The sequence below is a fragment of the Mustela putorius genome, unplaced genomic scaffold (assembly GCF_011764305.1).
Source record: "Mustela putorius furo isolate JIRA1106 unplaced genomic scaffold, ASM1176430v1.1 tig00537350_pilon_pilon_pilon, whole genome shotgun sequence".
Taxonomy (NCBI): domain Eukaryota; kingdom Metazoa; phylum Chordata; class Mammalia; order Carnivora; family Mustelidae; genus Mustela; species Mustela putorius.
The window spans coordinates 12,749,466-12,762,217 of NW_025422471.1; the positions used below are offsets into that span (position 1 = coordinate 12,749,466).

Consider the following 12,752-nt stretch of genomic DNA (forward strand, 5'->3'; position numbering starts at 1 on the left):
AACATAAAATTCTTTGCTTCTGGTTGTTGAGAGCTCTCCTGTACCCATGTAGTTTTCATAGTAAATATGGAGCATGTGTCTTTGTTTGCTTGGGCTAAATAATAACCAATAACAAAAATTGGTTTTCTTGTAAACATCAATTCTCAGTACTCCTTATATACCCATCCCCCTGTTTACTATGGACATTTTCACTCTGCTCTATGAAATACCCTTCTGTCTACTTTCCATCTCATCCAAAACCTACTCGGTTTTTCCAAGACCAGTTCAAATTCCACCTGCCTACTGAGATTATGACAAGCTCCTAGACTTTTCTATTTTTTAAAGTGGGAAAACACCTGTTATTGAGTATTTAAAATGAGCTGAATATTGTCCTTTCTAATAGGAGAGTGCCTAAGGGTAAAGCCACACACAAGATGCAATAAAATGTGACAGGTGTTATCAAAGGATATGTAGTAAAATGCCAGGGAAACACAGTCAAGACTGATTAGTTCTACCTTTGGGAGTCAAAGAAATATTTAAAGAGGAAAACAGAATTGTCTTGGTATGGCCTCTTAAGTCCAATCTGCCCCATCCACCTGCTCTTCCTAAGCTTATCTTCCACAAGATCTTTCCAAGCATTCTATTCTAGCTGTACTGATAGCTATTCCTAAAACATGTTCCACCACCTCTCAACTCTTTGCCTTTGTTCTTCTTCTTCCTCCTGCCTAGAATTTCTGTCTCATCTTCCTCTGCTGAAATCATGTCTACTTTTTTTTTTTTTTTTTTTTTGACAGAAATCACAAGCAGGCAGAGAGAGAGAGAGAGAATGAGAGGGAAGCAGACTCCCTGCCGAACAGAGAGCCCGATGCGGGGCTCGATCCCAGAACTCTGGGATCACGACCTGAGCCGAAGGCAGAGGCTTTAACCCGCTGAGCCACCCAGGTGCCCCTCATGTCTACTTTTTTTTTACTTTTATTTTTTTATTTTTTATTATTCATTTATTATTTAATTCTATTTTCTACTTTATTTTTTTTTATTTTTTATAAACATATATTTTTATCCCCAGGGGTACAGGTCTGTGAATCACCAGGTTTACACACTTCACAGCACTCACCAAAGCACATCCCCTCCCCAATGTCCATAATCCCACCCCCTTCTCCCAAACCCCCTCCCCCCGGCAACCCTCAGTTTGTTTTGTGAGATTAAGAGTCACTTATGGTTTGTCTCCCTCCCAATCCCATCTTGTTTCATTTATTCTTCTTCTACCCACTTAAGCCTCCATGTTGCATCACCACTTCCTCATATCAGGGAGATCATATGATAGTTGTCTTTCTCTGCTTGACTTATTTCGCTAAGCATGATACGCTCTAGTTCCATCCATGTTGTTGCAAATGGCAAGATTTCATTTCTTTTGATGGCTGCATAGTATTCCATTGTGTATATATACCACATCTTCTTGATCCATTCATCTGCTGATGGACATCTAGGTTCTTTCCATAGTTTGGCTATTGTGGACATTGCTGCTATAAACATTCGGGTGCATGTGTCCCTTTGGATCACTACATTTGTATCTTTAGGGTAAATACCCAATAGTGCAATTGCTGGGTCATAGGGCAGTTCTATTTTCAACATTTTGAGGAACCTCCATGCTGTTTTCCAGAGTGGCTGCACCAGCTTGCATTCCCACCAACAGTGTAGGAGGGTTCCCCTTTCTCCGCATCCTCGCCAGCATCTGTCATTTCCTGACTTGTTGATTTTAGCCATTCTGACTGGTGTGAGGTGATATCTCATTGTGGTTTTGATTTGTATTTCCCTGATGCCGAGTGATATGGAGCACTTTTTCATGTGTCTGTTCGCCATCTGGATATCTTCTTTGCAGAAATGTCTGTTCATGTCTTCTGCCCATTTCTTGATTGGATTATTTGTTCTTTGGGTGTTGAGTTTGCTAAGTTCTTTATAGATTCTGGACACTAGTCCTTTATCTGATATGTCGTTTGCAAATATCTTCTCCCATTCTGTCAGTTGTCTTTTGATTTTGTTAACTGTTTCCTTTGCCTTGCAAAAGCTTTTGATCTTGATGAAATCCCAGTAGTTCATTTTTTCCCTTGCTTCCCTTGCCTTTTGCGTTGTTCCTAGGAAGATGTTGCTGCGGCAGAGGTCGAAGAGGTTGCTGCCCGTGTTCTCCTCAAGGATTTTGATGGATTCCTTTCGTACATTGAGGTCCTTCATCCATTTTGAGTCTATTTTTGTGTGTGGTGTAAGGAAATGGTCCAATTTCATTTTTCTGCATGTGGCTGTCCAATTTTCCCAGCACCATTTATTGAAAAGGCTGTCTTTTTTCCATTGGACATTCTTCCTGCTTTGTCGAAGATTAGTTGACCATAGATTTGAGGGTCTATTTCTGGGCTCTCTATTCTGTTCCATTGATCTATGTGTCTGTTTTTGTGCCAGTACCATGCTGTCTTGATGATGACAGCTTTGTAATAGAGCTTGAAGTCCGGAATTGTGATGCCACCAACGTTGGCTTTCTTTTTCAATATCCCTTTGGCTATTCGAGGTCTTTTCTGGTTCCATATAAATTTTAGAATTATTTGTTCCATTTCTTTGAAAAAGATGGATGGTACTTTGATAGGAATTGCATTAAATGTGTAGATTGCTTTAGGTAGCATAGACATTTTCACAATATTCATGTCTACTTTTTAAGGCATGCTGGCAATGTCAACTCTATCATGAATATATGGCTTTTTCTTTCAACCATAAACAAACTTTTCCTCCTCTGAATATTTAAAATAGGATTCTATTAACATAAGGTTTGATTTTCCTAAAACCTCAATTCTCCCAATTCTTAGATAAAATCAACTGTAATCTCTCAGAAAACTGTCAACTCCCTAAAGGCAACAAATTGATCTTATTCTTTATTATAATTACTTTGAGGTACATTTTTAAAAAAAGAAAACATAGCAAGTATTCATTATCCTATACAGATCCTATCATGGGTTTAAGCATATTGTTTGTTAAAACAGCTATATTGGAGTATGACTGACAGACAGCAAATGCTACATGTTTGAAGTGTGTATGATTTAACAAGTTTTGACATATATACGTCCATGAAACCATCATCACAATCAAGATAATTAACACATCCATCCTTCCCCAGAATTTCCTCATAACCTTCACTGGATCTCCCTAGTAACATTTTAATTGTGTATTCTTTCACCTTTTGATGGATATTTAGGTTTTTTTTTCCAGTTTTTGATTTTTACAAATAAAGCAGATATGACTATATGAGCCTCTGTAGGGACTTATGCTTTCTGTTATCTTGAATTAATATCTAAGAGTAGAATAGCTGGATCATATGGCAAGTGGGCATTTAATATTCTTAAAATTTGATACATTATTTTCCAAAGTGCTTGTAACATTTCCCACTCTCATCAGCAATGTATTAGTGTCTAGCCACTCCATATTCTCACTAAAGCTTGTTCTGGTTAGTAAAAAAAAAAAAAAAAAATTAGCCTTCTTACCTAATAGGTATGTGTAGTTCCTCATTGTGGTTTAAATTTGCATTTTCCTAATCAGTAATGATGATAATTTTTTCATGTGCTAACTGCAAGCCATATCTCGTCGAAGAAGAAATGCCTGTCTGTCAAGCTCTTTTACCTACTTTTAAAATTGGGTTGTTTTCTTACTATTGAGTTTTATGAGTTATTTTTATATTCACGATACAAGTCTTTCATCAGGTATTTGATTTGCAAATATTTCCTTCTATTGTGGCTTGTTTTCAAAAATTCTTTTTTTTTTTAAAGATTTTATTTATTTATGACAGAGAGAGAGATACAAGTAGGCAGAGAGGCTGGCAGAGAGTGGGGGGCGGGGGGAAGCAGGCTCCCTGCTGATCAGAGAGCTGGATTCGGATGCGGGCTCCATCCCAGGACCCTGAGATCATGACCTGAGCTGAAGGCAGAGGCTTAACCCACTGAGCCACCAAGGTGCCCCACCATTAAGTATTTCTATGTGCTGAATTGTGTCCCTTCAAATTCATACATTGAAATCCTAACCTCCAGTTACTCAGAATATAACTGCATATGCAAATAAAGTCATTAAAGAGGTAATTAAATTAAAATTGTGGGCCATTACCCAATATGACTAAATTTCCTTAGAAGAAGAGGAAATTTTGGATACACACAAGCACATGTGCAGGAGAAAAACCACATGTTTAAGGGAGAAGACAGCCATCTATACAGCAGGGAGTGAGGACTCAGTATGAAATCCACCCTCTCACCACCTAGATCTCAGATTTCTAGCTTTTAGAACTGTGAGAACAAATGTCTTATTTAAGCCATACAGTCTGTGATATTTTGTTATGGCCGCCTTAGTAATTTAATACAAGTATGAGGCCAGTTACATAATTGTTTTTTGTAGATGCCATTATCAAGTTGAGAAAACTGCCATCTATTCCTGCTTGGTTGGGAGATTTTACCAGCAATGGATTTTGAATTTTGGCAAATGATCTTTCTCCACTGAAGTTACAAAAAATATTTATTCCAGTTTTGCTTGCTAATATGATGCAGTAATTTGATTGATATTTGAATATTAAACCAACTTTTCCATTACTGGGATTTACAACTTTGTTGTGATGTACTGTCCTTTTGATTTGCTAAAACTATATTAAGAAATATATGCATCAGGGCTCATGAGGAACACTGGTAGTTTTCTTGATATGTCTTTGTCTCATTTTGGTATCAGGGTAATGCTGGTTTCAGTGAGTTGGTAAATATTTTCTCCTTTTCAATTTTCTGGAAGAACTTGTAAAGAATTTACACTTTCTTCTTTCTTAAGCCCATATTAGGACTATAGTTTTCTTAGGGGCAAAATTTTTAAATACATATTCAATTTTTAAAATATATAACAGAACTATTCAGATAACCTAATTCTCCCTGAATGAGTTTTGGTAATATGTGTCTTTTTAAGGAATTTGTCTATTTAACCAAAATTGGAAAATCTGTTGGTATAAGGCTTTTTTTAAAATCATATTCCCTTATTATTCTCTTAAGATCTTTAGAATCTGTAGTGATGCCATTTCTCTCATCCAACATACTGGTGATTCAGATCTCCTTTCTTTTTCTTCTTGATCATCTGGCTCAAGGTTGATGATATTACTGATCTTCTTATCTTGGCTTCTCTATTGTTTTACTGTTTTCTATTTCAGTGATTTTCCCTCTTTCTTAATTATCGATTTCTCCTATGTATTTTTAATTTAAGAATTGGTTTTCTTTTTATGTAGTCTGCTTTTGAAACCTTACTTCTTTTTCTAATATAGGCATTTAGTTCTATAAACTTTCTTCTAACATTGCTTTAGCAGGATGCCTCAAATTTTGATACATTATTTCATTTTCATTCATTTATGAAATTCCCCTACTGATTTCATTTCTGACCTATGGATTATTTATAAATGTGCCGGTTAGTTTCCAAATATTTGAGGATATTCCAGTGATCGTTCTGCTGATTTCTAGCTTAATTCTATTGTGGTCAGAAGATACATTCCTTATGACTTTAATCATTTTTTTTAAAGATTGTATTTATTTGACAGACAGAGATCACAAGTAAGCAGAGAGGCAGGCAGAGAGAGAGGAAGGGAAGCAGGCTCCCCCCTGAGCAGAGAGCCTGATATGGGGCTCGATCCCAGGACCCTGGGATCATGACCTGAGCTGAAGGCAGAGGCTTTAACCCACTGAGCCACCCAGGCGCCCCTGACTTTAATCATTTTTAATTTACCAGTCTATGTTCTGTGTATACTTGATAAAAACAAGTATTCTTCTATTGTTAGTTTGAGTACTTTATAAATCTCAATAGGTCAGATTGGATGACAATTATTTTAAAAAATTCTATATTCTAAGAAAAAACAACTCCCCGAAAATCTATGTTGTTACAGCTTTTCTGTTCTTTTTTAAAAAGTTTCTATCAATTATTGAAGAGATCTTTAAATTCCCAACTACAATTGTGGATTTGTCAAGTTTTCCTTGTGGCTCAATAAATTTTTGCATGCACATATGTATACATACATATATGTATGTATACACACCACACACACACACACACACACACACAGATATTTATAAAAAAGTATTTTATAAGAAAGAATATTTTAAAGTAGGCATGGAGCCCCAATGCAGGGCTTGAACTCACAACCCTGAGATCAAGACCTGAGCTGAGACCAAGCATCAGATGCTTAACTGACTGAGCCACCCAGGTGGCCTTGCATGGCATATTTGGAAGCTTGGTTATTAAGTACCTGAATATTTAGGGTAATTATATCCTCTCAATAAACTGACCCCTTTATCGTTATGGAATGATCTTCCTTTTTTCTGGTATTACCTTGCTCTAAAATCTACTTTGGTGTTAATATAATCAATCCAATGTTTGTCAATCTTTTAACTTTTGACCTATAGCTGTCTTTATGTTTGAAATGTGTTTCTTGTAGGCAGTGTATAGTGTCTTGCTTTTTTATTCAATTTGAAAATCTCCTTCTAAATGGCATAGACTAGTTGTATTTAATCTGATTTTGTATGCTGGTTTTTAAGTCCAGTATCTTGCTGTTTGATTTTTTTTTATTAGGGAGAATATTACTTTTATTTCAGTATTTCCATTGTATTTCCTCCAATTACATGCTGAATAGAGTGCTCTAATGCAACTGAAACCCCATGGCAGAGTTTTTTGCTGTTTCATTTTTGTTACTTCTGTGAGAATTATCCAGTAATTTCTTTTAGCTATTGTACAATTTAAGACATTTTATTCAACTTTTATTCCTTTCTTTTTAGAGATGTACTTATTTGTTCTAGAGGGGGAGAAAGGCAGATGGACAGGAAGAGAGAATCTCAAGCAGACTCTCCTTTGAGCACAGAGCCCAGACAAGGACTCTATCTCAAGACCTTGAGATCATGACCTGAGCCAAAACCAACAGTGGGACATTCAACCGACTGACCCACCCAGGCGCCCTAGCCTTTATTCTGAAAAATATTTTAGTTGACAGGTTTTTTTCTCCTTCAGTTAAACATGTTGCTCTACTAATTCCTCATTTATTTTATTTCTGACAAGAAATTTGCTGTAATTCTTATATTTCTTCCTCTGCACAGAATTCTTTCATTTTTGTTGTTTTAAAGATCTTTCTCTTTATGTTGCTTTTGCTCAATTTTATTATGATATACTTTTTGTATGGTTTCTTCATGTTCCTTCTGTTTGGGGCTTATTAAGCTTCTTGAATATGTGTGTTTAGAGTTTTTAAGAAATTTGGGAATTTTTAATTGTTAAGTTTTTTTTTTTAAGATTTTTATTTATTTGACAGACAGATCACAAGTAGGCACAGAGGCAGGCAGAGAGAGAGAGGAGGAGGAGGCAGGCTCCCTGCTGAGCAGAGAGCCCGATGTGAGGCTTGATCCCAGGACCCCGGGATCATGACCTGAGCCGAAGGCAGAGGCTTTAACCACTGAACCACCCAGGTGCCCCTAATTGTTAACTTTTTAACATGCTTTTCCCCGGCCATTAAAATGCTCTCTCTCCAATCTTTCTGGCACAAATACACATGAGATGCTTAATTTTCCCCCCACAGCTCACTGGTGCTCTGTTGATTTATTTTGACTTCCTCTTTTTTTATTTTAGAGTAATTGATACTGCTGTTTTCAAATCTGCTTATTTTTTCTTCCATTATTTCTAATCTGCTACTACTCCCAACCAGGGTGCTTTTCTTCTCACACATTGCAGTTTTCATTTCTAAAAGTTTGATTTAGTTCATTTTGAATCTCTCCCATGTCTCTGCTTAACCTTCTGAATGCACAGAGTCAGCCATAATAAACGTACTGGTGTCCTAGTCAGCCAATTCTAACATCTGCAAGACTTCTGTATTAGTTGATTTATTGACTTAATCTCTTAATTATGCATCATATTTTCTTGCCCTTTATCATGTCTTACAGGTTTTTTTTTTTTAACTGAATGTCAAACACTGTGATTTTACCTCTTTGGGTATTGGACATTTGTTCTCCTATATTTTTGAGCTTTGCCCTAGGATGCCCATGGAAGAAGCAGTTTGGTCTTTCAGATTCTTGCTGTTAAGATCTGTTGGGCAGGGCCTGGTGCTCAGGCCAATCATTCCACAAGGCCAAGGCCAAGGGCAGACATTTCTGTGTACTCTACCCAAGCATTTGTGGATCTTGAGGTTTTTAGTTTAGTAGGGGGAAAAGACACTACTGATGGCTATGTGTAAGCCCCTCCCATTATTCACCTTTGCCTTTTGCAGGACTCTCTAGCCTTGGATAGTTTCTTCACACACATGGGCTGGTCAGTACTCAGTGAAAACTAAGAACTCCATGCACATAACCAAGGTTCTTTCCCTTTCAGTACTTTGACCTGCGAACTTTAGCACCTTGGTTTTCTCAGACTCTCATCTTGTCCCCTTAGTCCTTTGACTCTGTAGACTACCCCTGGATTCCTCCTTTTTGTGGCAAAGCCTAGAAAATTTTATAAGGCAGTATTCCAGGGCAACTACTAATCTCACCCTGTTTGTTTCTTACACTTCAGGGACCCTTATCCTTCACTGCTTGAGGTCAAGCCTATTGAAATTGTTGTTTTGTATATTGTTCCGTTTTTCCATCTGTTTCAGATCTGAGGGCAAATCTGGTCCCTATTATTTCGTCTCATCTTGAAGCAGAATCTTGCCAGTATTAACACCTTTTAGATTCTGCTATTAATTTCCCTTTTTCCTGATTAAAATATTTACTATTATTATGGTGTTTTGTCTTGAACTTAACTGAACAGCACCTGAATCTAAATTATCCACTTACTCTATTTTGTGATTTTTTTTTCTTTTAATGGTGAAGTAAAGAAAAGGGTGGAATTTAATCTTTATTTACAGGACACTGCAAGAGAGGAGAGTCCACATAGAAGTAAGAAATCCACTGGCAGGAGGAGCTTCATACAGTTTTTACAGTTTGGAACTGGTCAAGTAGAGTTTTGTTGTAAAAAGTGCTACAATAACAAAACACATTTAAAAAGAGTTCTTAGTAGAGAAACAGTAAGACAAACTTCTACCAAACAAAGCACACCACAAACAACTTTCTGCGTAGGCTGTATAAGCTAAAAGTTAAAGGTCCCAGCAGTGCCATCCTGAACCTGGAATGTATAGCCTTCAGAGGTAGTTTCTGGCACAACATTCTGATCTTCCTCTACAGAGAAATACTTCTCAATCAAGTTTAATGAAGCTTTGTACACAGACTCATTTTCATGGTTTTGTAGAGCCTTGATTTTGTCCAAACCTCTACATTCTTCAATCATTATACTAAGTTTCTCAGTTTCACCTAGTTTCTCAGCAGCCTGAAAGATGTTGGAAATGGCATCCAAAATGACCAGAATAATTTTGGTATCCTTCGCAGTTAAGAGGTTCATCAATGGTTCTATTATGCCACAATGGACGAGGTATACAATCTGTTCAACTGTCCCACCACTTGTATAGTTGGTCACAGCCCAGACAGCTTCCTTTTGTGTCTTAAAGTTTGCCTTAGAGAGAACACCAACGAGGAACGGGACTAATCCATGATTCACAACTTGCTGTATCTGGTCCTGGTGGCCAGCTGTGATGTTTGACATCATCCACGTGGCTTCCTTCTGAATATTAGTTTTGGGGTTCGTTAGCAGGCTGGGAAAGATAGAAAGCGCTCCTGCATCTATTACAACCTGAGTCTGTTCATCTGTCCCAGTGACAATATTTCCTATGGCTCTTAGCGCAGGAGTCACAATGGGCAATTCAGTAGCTCCTAGAAGCTTCACAAGCTGGGGCACAACTCCTGTTTTCACGACCATTTCAATCCATTCGTTTGGACCATCCTTCAGGTAGGAGATGGCCCAGCAGGTATCTGCCAAGACCTCTGGATCATCGTGATGTAGGAGACGAACTAAGGTAGGAAGAATCTGCTCGACGGCATCTAGCGGGGGTGCAGGGTTCTTGTTGCGACAAAGGTTTGAAAGTGTCCAAGTAAGATTACATAAGTAGCCACATGCTAACGATGATATATCAGGAACCGCGAGGAGAGCCAGAAGCGAATCAACTGCACCATACTTGATAACCAAGTCTCGAAAAACGGAACCATCCCTGCAATGTTTCCTAAAGCCCACACAGCCTGTTCGCTGATGTGGGCGTGGGAAGATGCCAACAGGGAAATGAATGCTGGGATTGCGCCTCCATCGACCACAGCCTTGGTCTGCTCTGAGGTCCCGGAAGCAATGTTGGTGAGAGCCCAAGCGGATTCAAACTGAATGGGACTACAGTCAGTTCTGCCCAAGAAGGATACAAATTTTGGAATCAAACCAGCCCGAATTATGTTGTCTATGGGGGGCTGCTTTTCCCGAGAAAGCAGTCTCCTAGCAGCTTGAGTAGCCTGGAGCTGGCTTTCCATATTGTTGCTATTTATGCCCTTGACAATGTCATCAACTGACCAATTTACAGTGCCCTGGTTGTTGCGGTTTTCCTGCAGTGGAGAAGTAGCATCATCGGGAAATGAGCTTACGTTTCTCCTTTTCAGCATCTGGTCATCCTTCTTCGCTTTCCTCAGCTCCACATTAACTTCTATTCGACGCCGCCTCATTTCTGTACTGTCTTTCCCCTTGTTCTTGAATCTGTTAAGGCGGGCATTTGGTGAATTAGCATTCTCGTTGGTGGACATGGTTATGAGACAAAGGGAGAAAGCTACACCGCCGGCTCAGGCTTCCACGGGAGGGCGGTCCGGGACATGCAGGCGGCAGGTCAGCTGCCCTCAAAACGTCCACCATGGATCACCCCAAAGATGGTGTGCTATTTTGTGAATTTTTATACCTCACGTTTTCTAATTTACTTAGCATCACCTGATCAAAAAAGTTTTTTACTCACTTCTTCCCAAGTTAATTGATGATTAAGCTATTTTAAACAATTGCTTCAATAACAAAAGTAAGATATTTTAAGTTAAAAAAAATCGGGGCACCTGGGTGGCTCAGTGGGTTAAGCCTCTCTCTGCCTTCCACTCAGGTCATGATCCCAGGGTCCTGGGATCGAGCTGAGCATCAGGTTTTCTGCTCAGCAGGGAGCCTGCTTCCCTTCCTCTCTCTCTGCCTGCCTCTCTGCCTACTTGTGATCTCTGTCAAATAAATAAATAAAAATCTTTAAAAAAAATCACGAAATGCTGAGCACTAAATTATTTCTGCTACTTGTTAATCATTTATGTCTGCAAAATCCCTTTCATTAGAATGCTGTGTATAACATTAATCCGATGCTAAAGACAAAGAGACCTTTGCATGCTGCTGATGTATTGGCTATTACCAATGTGGCAATGCCAATGATAATGGAATATTCACAAAGTATAATGACATTTCCATGACTAATACATTCTGGTGAGAGCCTCTCCTTTGTTTAACTTTTAATCATTATCTGTATAACTTTTAAAATTTTGAAGAAACATTTAAAAACGATTTGAAGAACTTTAACAAAGAAAACAAAGTTCATTCTATTGAACAAAGTTCAAGAGAACTTAGGGATCATAGTTAATTCCTTATGCAATAACGTAGAAACCAGAAATGGAAAAGTAACTGTAAGGAAAAATTATCAATTTTTTAAAAATTGGTGAGCTCAATAGAGATTGCCTATAGCATGTCCCTATAAACAAAACACTTGAAATAATGCCATACTTAATTTCTTTTTCATTACCTTACATCATGTGGTATGTTTATTATTGACCATCCCCCAGCCCACCCCACCCACCACCCCAGCCTAGGCTAGCATCTTTTTCATTGATATGTCTACTTCAGACTTTAAGGGAATATTTAAATATCAGAAGTATTCTGTCAATGCCAAATCTGAATTTTCACTATTATCAAAAGCATTGTACTTAACATTATAACTATTTTCACTGATTTTAGACAGCCATTCCTTTTTTTCCACATTGACTAGAACATTTTAAATATTTTTAGATGACCTTCCTATGGTCTTCAGGTCACAGAACATAAAATCTATTATGCTCACATTCACAGCTAGCTTGCTTTCTTTTTCCTTCCCTTCTCATACAAATCCTGACTCTCTGTATTTTATACTTACTTTGTTATATAAATGTATGTAATCAAAGACCCTTGAATACTAAATTAAATATGCCTCTGAATGTCTTGGGTGTGTCAGGGAGGTGTTTAATGCAATGAAATAGTTTCTGCCAACTCGTGAATGTCAGAAACCGGTCTGAACAGGTTTTTACAATTATTACTTTTTTATTGTTGTCATAGTGAAAATACAGTACCAAAATCAATCAACATTTACAGTTTTCTAATGGCACATTGTGTATATGCACTATCTTTAGTATATCCTTGTGCCTGTTACTGTAAATAACATAGGACTGGCAGATCATGACACATACTGTTTTCTTATCACATCTAATAATTAAAATATACAAATGCATGCCTTTCAGTAAATCAGAAGCTATCACTCAGTCAGAAGCAGATGGAGATTGGGAGTGTCCACTTAGATTACACATGCATATAGTCAGATTAAGTTATTTGTTTTACTATAAGACTTCAGTCAGTCAATCAATGGCAAGTATCACTAAGGAAAAAACAAAAACAAAAACCCAAACCTTATACACACCACAATTTTTGTCATACCTCATTTTTGGTAAAATAGACTACATGGGATATCTCCCCTCAAGGATAAAGACTTTTTAAAAGGCCATTCTGCAAGAAACAATGGTAGAATTTGCCAAAAAACAAAACAAACA

General features: G+C 37.7%; 1 protein-coding gene and 2 pseudogenes across 2 annotated transcripts in view; 1 reads left to right on the forward strand and 2 right to left on the reverse strand.

Annotated features, from left to right (window-relative positions):
• The window catches only part of ADGRV1 (adhesion G protein-coupled receptor V1), a 546,992-nt gene that overhangs the window by 191,119 nt on the left and 343,121 nt on the right, over positions 1–12,752 (reverse strand). The window lies entirely within an intron of this gene.
• On the reverse strand, positions 8,903–10,912 carry LOC123390422 (annotated as a pseudogene).
• The window catches only part of LOC106006521, a 58,911-nt pseudogene continuing 56,910 nt past the window's right edge, over positions 10,752–12,752 (forward strand).